This window comes from Lampris incognitus, chromosome 7 (assembly GCF_029633865.1).
Source record: "Lampris incognitus isolate fLamInc1 chromosome 7, fLamInc1.hap2, whole genome shotgun sequence".
Taxonomy (NCBI): Eukaryota; Metazoa; Chordata; class Actinopteri; order Lampriformes; family Lampridae; genus Lampris; species Lampris incognitus.
Genome location: NC_079217.1, coordinates 63,834,946 through 63,842,950, shown reverse-complemented (window position 1 = coordinate 63,842,950; position 8,005 = coordinate 63,834,946). Strand labels below are relative to the sequence as shown.

Sequence of the window (8,005 nt, the reverse complement as noted above, 5' to 3'; positions counted from 1 at the left end):
CAGCAAGGCTGACAGACAGAAAGAAGAGAGAGAGAGAGAGAGAGAGAGAGAGAGAGAGAGAGAGAGAGAGAGAGAGAGAGAGAGAGAGAGAGAGAGAGAGAGAGAGAGAGAGAGAGAGAGAGAGAGAGAGAGGGGACAGGGAGAGCGAGGGGGGCTCAGTGGCTGTCCAATGGAGCACAGAGTTTAACCAGAGGCAAATTCTGTCTGGTACTAAAATACAGAGAGAGAGAGAGAGGAGTGACGGGGAGAGAGGGAAGGAGGGGGGAGGGAGGGTGTTTTTTAAGACAGACAGATATGAAGGATGGGGGACTGAAAGAATGAAAGAGACAGGAAGGAAGAGGGAGAAAGGGGGAGAGAAAATGAGAGAGGAGATAGAGAGCAGACAAATGGGAGTCTTGGAAGGAGTCAGTCAGACAAGGTGAAAAGGTTGCAGCCTCTCTCCTCCATCCCTCCATCCTGCCTCGGGCTCAGACTTCAGGTGATTGAATTCTTTTGATATTGATTCTGATACAGCTTCACCTCTCCTCTCATCTGTTCATTTCCTTTATTCCCTCCACACCTCCCTTCCTTCTCCTCTCTGCTCTCACATTCTCGCTCCCTCACCCTCCTGTCTCCTGACACCCTCTCTCTCTTGTCCTTCCTCTCCGCCCTCCCTCCTGTCTTCTCTACCTTGTAGCCACCTCCTCCTTTTCCTCCTCTCTCCTTTGCTTCTCCTCTCCTTTTTCCCCTTCAGCTCCACAAGTTGTTGCTTTTTGCAGTCTCATTGTCTGACTTACGGCCTTAATTGTCTGTCTGTCTGTCTATCCGTCTGTCCGTCTGTCTGACTGTCTCTCCATCTGTCTGTCTATGTCTGCCTGACTGTCTGTCTGTCTGACTGACTGTCTCTCCATCTGTCTGTCTGACTGACTGTCTCTCCATCTGTCTGTCTGTCTGTCTTGTTTGTCTGTCTATTTCTCTGTCCGTCTGTCTGTCTGGCTGACTGACTGTCCGTCTTGTCTGTCTGTCTAACTGTCCGTCTTGTCTGTCTAACTGTCTGACTGTCCGTCTTGTCTGACTGACTGTCCATCTGTCTGACTGTCCGTCTTGTCTGTCTGACTGTCCGTCTTGTCTGTCTATCTGTCTGACTGACTCCGTCTGTCTGTCTGACTGACTGACCGTCTGCCTGTCCATCTGTCTGACTGTCCGTCTGTCTGACTGACTCCATCTGTCTGCCTGTCTGTCTATCTATCTGTCTGACTGACTGACTGTCTGTCTGTCCATCTATCTGTCTGTCTGTCCATCTGTCTGACTGACTCCGTCTGTGTCTGTCTGTCTGTCTGACTGACTGACTGACTGACTCCATCTGTCTGTCTGTCTATCTCTGTCTGACTGACTGTCTGTCTGTCTGTCCATCTATCTGTCTGTCTGTCTGACTGACTGCATCTGTCTGTCTGTCTGTATGTCTGTCTATCTATCTGTCTGTCCATCTGTCTGACTGACTGTCCGTCTGTCTATCTATCTGTCTGTCCATCTGTCTGACTGTCTGTGTGTCTGACTGACTGTCTATGTGTCTGTCTCCGTCCCTCCCAGTAACATGGCTGACTCACAGCAGCAGAAACAACAGAAACATCAGCGTGTTGGGAGCAGAGCAGCAGACTGCTACCAACTGCCACCTTGAATCATCTCCAACACCAGTCTGAATGACACACTTCTCCCTCCACCCCTCCTCCACCTCTTTCCCTTTCCTCCACCTCTTTCCCTCTCCTCCACCTCTTTCCCCTCTCCTCCACCTCTATCCTTCTCCTCCACCTCTTTCCCTCTCCTCCACCTCTTTCCCCTCTCCTCCACCTCTTTCCAGCTCTAAGCAGATCGAATTATTGATATTTAAAAGGCAAATTGCAACGACTGCGTCCCGCTCTCCTCTGTCCCTCCGCTTCCCTCCCTCGCTCCTCTCCTCCATCAAGCCTCCTCCTTTCCTCCTTCCATTGTTCTTTTGCCATTGCGCGCACGCATGCACACACACACACTACTCAAACACACACACACACACTACTCAAACACACACACACACACACTACTCAAACACAATGCCGCGCGCTTGTTTCAGACGTGAATGGAGCAGTTGTATCAGCGTCTAACACATCTGCCTCTCTCCCCCTGTCTCTCTCTCTCTCTCTGTCTGTCTCTCTCTCTCTCTCTCCCCGCCTCCCCCTGTCTCTCTGTCTGTCTCTCTCTCTCTGTCTCTGTCTGTCTGTCTCTCTCTCTCTCTGTCTGTCTCTCGCTCTCTCTCCGTCCGTGCACGCTCCTAATCACCGGTGCTTTTTAGGTAAACGAGACGCTCGTGCGTCCCGTTCATTAACCCGGAGATGCAATTTTCGACCCCGCGTGCGCTAACCCTCTTAACTGGGGTCGGTGGGGGAGGGGGGGCTAAGGGGGCGGCTAAGGGGGCGGGGTGGTCTTCGCGGTTGCCAAGGGCAACGGGGGTGAGATAGATGCGCGCTCGTGTCTGCGTGTGTGTGTGTGTGTTCGCGTGTCTGGGCGCGCGATTGCGTGTGGACGTGCGCGTCGCTCGTGCGTCCGAGCCGCAGCTGCGCGTCTGCTAATACCGCCGCGACCCTCTCCCGTCCGCCACTACTCCACATAGGGTCGACTGACGGAGAGAGAGACAGACAGAGAGAGAGACACATACACACACAGAGCTAGTGCGAGAGAGAGAGAGAGATACAAAGAGAGATAGAGAGAGAGTGAGAGAGACGGGGGGCGAGAGAGAGAGAGAGACAGGGGGAGAGAGAAAGAGAGACAGGGGGGGGGGGAGAGAGAGAGACAGGGGGAGAGAGAGAGAGACAGGGGGAGAGAGAGAGAGAGACAGGGGGGGAGAGAGAGAGAGAGAGAGCGAGAGAGAGAGACTCGGATTTAGCCCAGCAGCGTCTTTTGCCGTCAACACAAGCTTATTACCTTTCCTCTCCACGCGCTGGGACGGATTTACGCACACAGAAGCAGGTTTGTCGACGCCGTTATTTTCCTCACTATCATCGTTGTTGTGTTGTTGTTGTTGTTGCTCTGCTTAATTGTGTGTTTGTTTTGCAAACGGCCCGTGTAATCTGCCCGTGAGCGTGTTCGCGTGGCGGAGGCGGGTTCGGGACGGGGATCGGCTCTCGGGCCAAACGACCCGTTAACGTCAAACCCGCCGTTCGGACCCGCTGCAGCGGGCTCCGGGCTCGCGGCTCCCCCGGTGCCTGTTGGTCGGTGATGTGCGTGCGTGCGTACGGAGCAGCACACGCGCAGCGAGCGTGCCGTTATGAACAGGTTGGACGCGTGTTTGTGTGCGTGGACGCGAACGTGTTCGCTCGAACCGTGCGCGCTCCGTGCGCCACGCGTGCGGTGTGTATAAGAAGCGTGCCTTATATCTCGGCGTTTTGTGCGCGCGGGGCGACAGATACCGTCCATCTGTTTTGAGGGGTTTTGGTCTGCGAAGTGATCCGCGTGCCCGCCCGCCCGCCGTCGTGCTTCGCGCGCGCGCCACGATTAACAATAGAGACGCGTTCGTTGTTTACACATTCACCGCAACAAACAAACAATATTCAATAGCGCGCGAAACTCAGGGGTCCTTCAACCGTTCGACGCGCACACGGGGCGCCCCCCCCACACACACACACGCACGCACGCACACACACATACGCGCACACACACATCCTTACGTGAAGTAAAACGAGGTCACGTTGGACGGGGAGATGCTTTGAAGTAAAGAGAAGAACGGGAGGTGTTGGTGGAGGGATGGATGGATAGAAGGATGAATGGACGAACGGATGGATGGATGGAGTATTCCAGAAAAGCCCATGTAGTTAGACCAGCAGTCGCTGAGCTGCCTGCCCGCTTCTCTAGAATAGACAACGGCGGCTTGTTGGGAATTTGGCGCTCGACTTGTTTTGCTCAATGAGAAAATAGATTCACCCCGGCTCCTTTCTCAGTCTGCAGACTCCTGCCCGCTCTTTACACAGGACACACTGCTGTCCCCTGTCTCCTGTCCACTATCCGCTATCTCCTATCCACTATCTCATATCTCCTAACCACTGTTCCCTATCCACTATCTTTTATCTCCTATCCATTATCTCCTTTCTCCTATCTATTATCTCATATCTCCTATCCACTATCTCTTATCACCTATACACTGTCCCCTATCCCCTATCTCCTGTCCACTATCCCCTATCTTCTATCTCCTATCTCCTATGCACCATCTCTTATCACCTATCCACTATTTCCTGTCAACTATCCCCTATCTCCTATCCCCTATCTCATATCTTCTATTCCATATCTCCTGTCCACTATCCCATAGCTCCTATCCACTATCTCATATCTCCTATCCACTATCTCCTATCCATTATCTCTTGTCCACTAGGTCTTATCTGCTGCTCATTCAGAGGCTTTTTACAAGCGTGCATGTTTTCAGACGGTAATGACAAACCGCTTCACAACGCCTTCATAAAAACCACTTCACAACATCTTCATGACACTTTCATAACAACCCCTTCACCACACATTCATGACACTTTCATAACAACCGCTTCACAACACCTTCATAACACTTTCATAACAACCCCTTCACCACACCTTCATGACACTTTCATAACAACCGCTTCACAACACCTTCATAACACTTTCATAACAACCCCTTCACAATACCTTCATTACAACCGCTTCACAACACTTTCATAACAACCGCTTCACAATACCTTCATAACACCTTCATAACAACCGCTTCACAACACCTTCATGACAACCGCTTCATAACAACCGCTTCACAATACCTTCATAACAACCGCTTCACAACACCTTCATGACACCTTCATAACAACCGCTTCACAACACCTTCGTAACAACCGCTTCATAACTCCCGTGTGTTGCTACTAGACGCCACAGTTTGTCAGGTGACCCACACCCTGATTGCTTAACAGTCGACCGCTTAATCAGTTAATTGCGTGTTATTGACGGGGCACGTTTCGCACAGTTTTACACGAAATGAAGGATAGGAACACCTCACGTAGGAACACATCACCTAGGAACACCTCACACAAGAACACCTCACCTAGGAACACCTCACATAGGAACACATCACATAGGAACACCTCACCTAGGAACACCTCACATAGGAACACCTCACATAGGAACACCTCACATAGAAACACATCACCTAGGAACACCTCACATAGGAACACCTTACGTAGGAACACATCACCTAGGAAAACCTCACCTAGGAACACCTCTCCTAGGAACACCTCACATAGGAACACATCACCTAGGAACACCTCACGTAGGAACCCATCACCTAGGAACACCTCACCTAGGAACACCTCACATAGGAACACATCACCTAGGAACACCTCACCTAGGAACACCTCACCTAGGAACACATCACCTAGGAACACCTCACCTAGGAACACCTCACATAGGAATATCTCACCTAGGAACACCTCACATAGGAACACATCACCTAGGAACACCTCACATAGGAACACCTCACATAGGAACACATCACATAGAAACGCCTCAGATAGGAACACCTCACCTAGGAAAACCTCACCTAGGAACACCTCACATAGGAACACATCACATAGGAAAACATCACTGGAGAGAAGGTCCTGACAGCAGGACAACACACCGACAAGTCAACACACACTGAACTGAACGAGTCAACACGCACTGAACTGAACGAGTCAACACACACTGAACTGAACGAGTCAACACGCACTGAACTGAACGAGTCAACACACACTGAACTGAACGAGTCAACACACACTGAACTGAACGAGTCAACACACACTGAACGAGTCACACACTGAACTGAATGAACGCACGGGGAAATGAATTAACAGATCGGGAAATACATTAACAGATAGGGAAATAAATGACGGTTTGTCTACATGTTACATTGTCTCACAGGAAAGGGGAGCAGGAACAACACCTCGCCATGTCTGTTTTCACCCCCCTCCCCCACCAGTTTGGGGGTGGGGGGCTCATTAGCAATGGAAATGAGCCTTTTTTGAAACGGGTCTCGGGCACCTGCTGTCTCGAGCCTGCGCGCCGCCGCCGCGCGCTCCCGCTCCCCTCATTAGAATCTGTCTCCGGAGCTCCGGGGATAAGCGCGCTCCCGGCGGCCTTAGCATAATAAAGGGGGCGGTGGGAAGGGGGGGGGCAGATGACCCCGCGCGTGGGGCAGAAATGGGCAAAAGAAGAAAAAAAAAACAACGCGCGTGATCGTCCCACTTGTGAGCCGGACAGCGGACACGGCCTCCCCGTAACAATCAATCAATCAATCAACCAACCAATCAATCAATCAATGTTACCATAGTACATTTGGTACACTTAAACGCAATGAAGGGGAAGTTCACAGATAAAAAGAAGGTAAAGATAAAAGAAGAAAACAGGATTAAAAAATGAAAACGTAAACCGGAAGCGTCAATCGTAATAAAACTGAGCTGATAGACTAATAAGAATGAGTCCAAATGAAATGGATTAGATTGGAAGAGTCAGAAGCCATAATTGATCAGCAGCAGATTAAGAGCTGATAAATAAGAGGTGACGGGCTCAGTCGTCCCAAGAACGGCCACGGCGGCCATTATGGCCGGTTCTGGATTTTCAGAGTTTAAAACGTTGTGGGGGAAATAAAAGATACAGACCTGCCGCTCCCCGAACTCCCCTAAAACTGCATATATTTGCATTAAAACGAGTTTCAGATCAATCGCACAAAAAAGTTACGATAAGCTCTTCCTAAGACGACCATGAGCGGTCAGCATGACCGTCTCGTCATTTGCGCGTGATGGTGCGCGTCATGTCAGTATCTATGACGTGTGTTGGTGGCGTCATTTCCTTCGTGAAGTTCGTTGCTGTGTCCGAGAGACACACTAGCGCCCTCCAGTGCAGAGAAATAGTCTAAACTTGATGTGTGATTATGTCCAACATGTCTGGTTACAGACGCCGTTACAGACGCTCCATGACTACCACCGAGGCGCTGCAGTATTTACAGGCGTTGGACAGCCGCCATTTTAAACTGTTTGAGAAACAGTATTAAAGTTGTTAAAATGTTAATGTTGGTGTCAGTTAGTTTCATAACAGACACACTAACCTATGCAGTGCATTGATATCCCAGTTGGGTATTTATCTTGACACAATATAGAGTTTAAAAACCGGCCGTCATTTTGACCGCCCATGGTCGTTTGTTCTCATCTCCAGCGGCGGACTGCTCTTCATCGTCAGTCTCATCTTCGTGTTAACAGACGTTTGTCTGTGGATCTCAACACGTGCAAAAAAAAGAAAAGAATGCACGGTGTGCATATGTCTCACGGTCACGTGCAGTCACAAGCTCTTCGCGTAGGGGGCGCTAGTGAGGGATGGAGACGTGCGGGGTCCTCTCACCTCTGGCACGTCACGTAAGGGATTATTTTGGCGGGGGGGGGGAACGTCTGCTGGAGAGACTTAGCAGATAACATCAAATCGGTATTAAGCTACACAGGCCGACAGCGTGGCCGTGGATCAAATATTTATCTGGCTTCCAAACCGCACGTCCCCCGTGTCCCCCCACACCCTGCAAACGGGGTCAGAGAGAGGGACCGGGACGCGCACCCGTGTGTGTGTTGGAAAGAGAGAGAGACTGAGAGCGTGTTGAGACAGAGAGAGAGAGACATGGTGTCTGTTGGGTTTTTTGTGCATCATGCCTGTGTGTGGGGGGAGACAGAGAGACAGAGACAGAGAGATACCGTAGAGAGAGAGTGAGACACACACACACACACACACACACACACACACACACAGACAGAGAGACACCATAGAGAGAGAGTGAGAGACACACACACACACAGAGACAGAGAGAGACAGCGAAAGACAGATGGAGAGAGAGACAGACAGACAGAGAGAGACAGACAAGAGAGACAGAGAAACAGAGTGTGTGTGACAGAGAGAGAGACAGACACAGACGGACAGACAGACAAACAGAACGAGACAGACAGAGAGAGACAGAAAGAGACGGACAAAG

At 50.7% G+C, this 8,005-nt stretch overlaps 1 protein-coding gene across 1 annotated transcript in view; it reads left to right on the top strand.

The window, feature by feature from the left end:
- The first annotated feature begins 2,933 nt into the window (after positions 1-2,933).
- The window catches only part of si:ch211-137a8.4 (nucleolar and coiled-body phosphoprotein 1), a 235,709-nt gene continuing 230,637 nt past the window's right edge, over positions 2,934-8,005 (top strand). The window contains exon 1 of the mRNA XM_056282921.1: positions 2,934-2,979. The gene's annotated coding sequence lies outside the window, so the exon portion shown is untranslated. The remainder of the gene's footprint in view (positions 2,980-8,005) is intronic.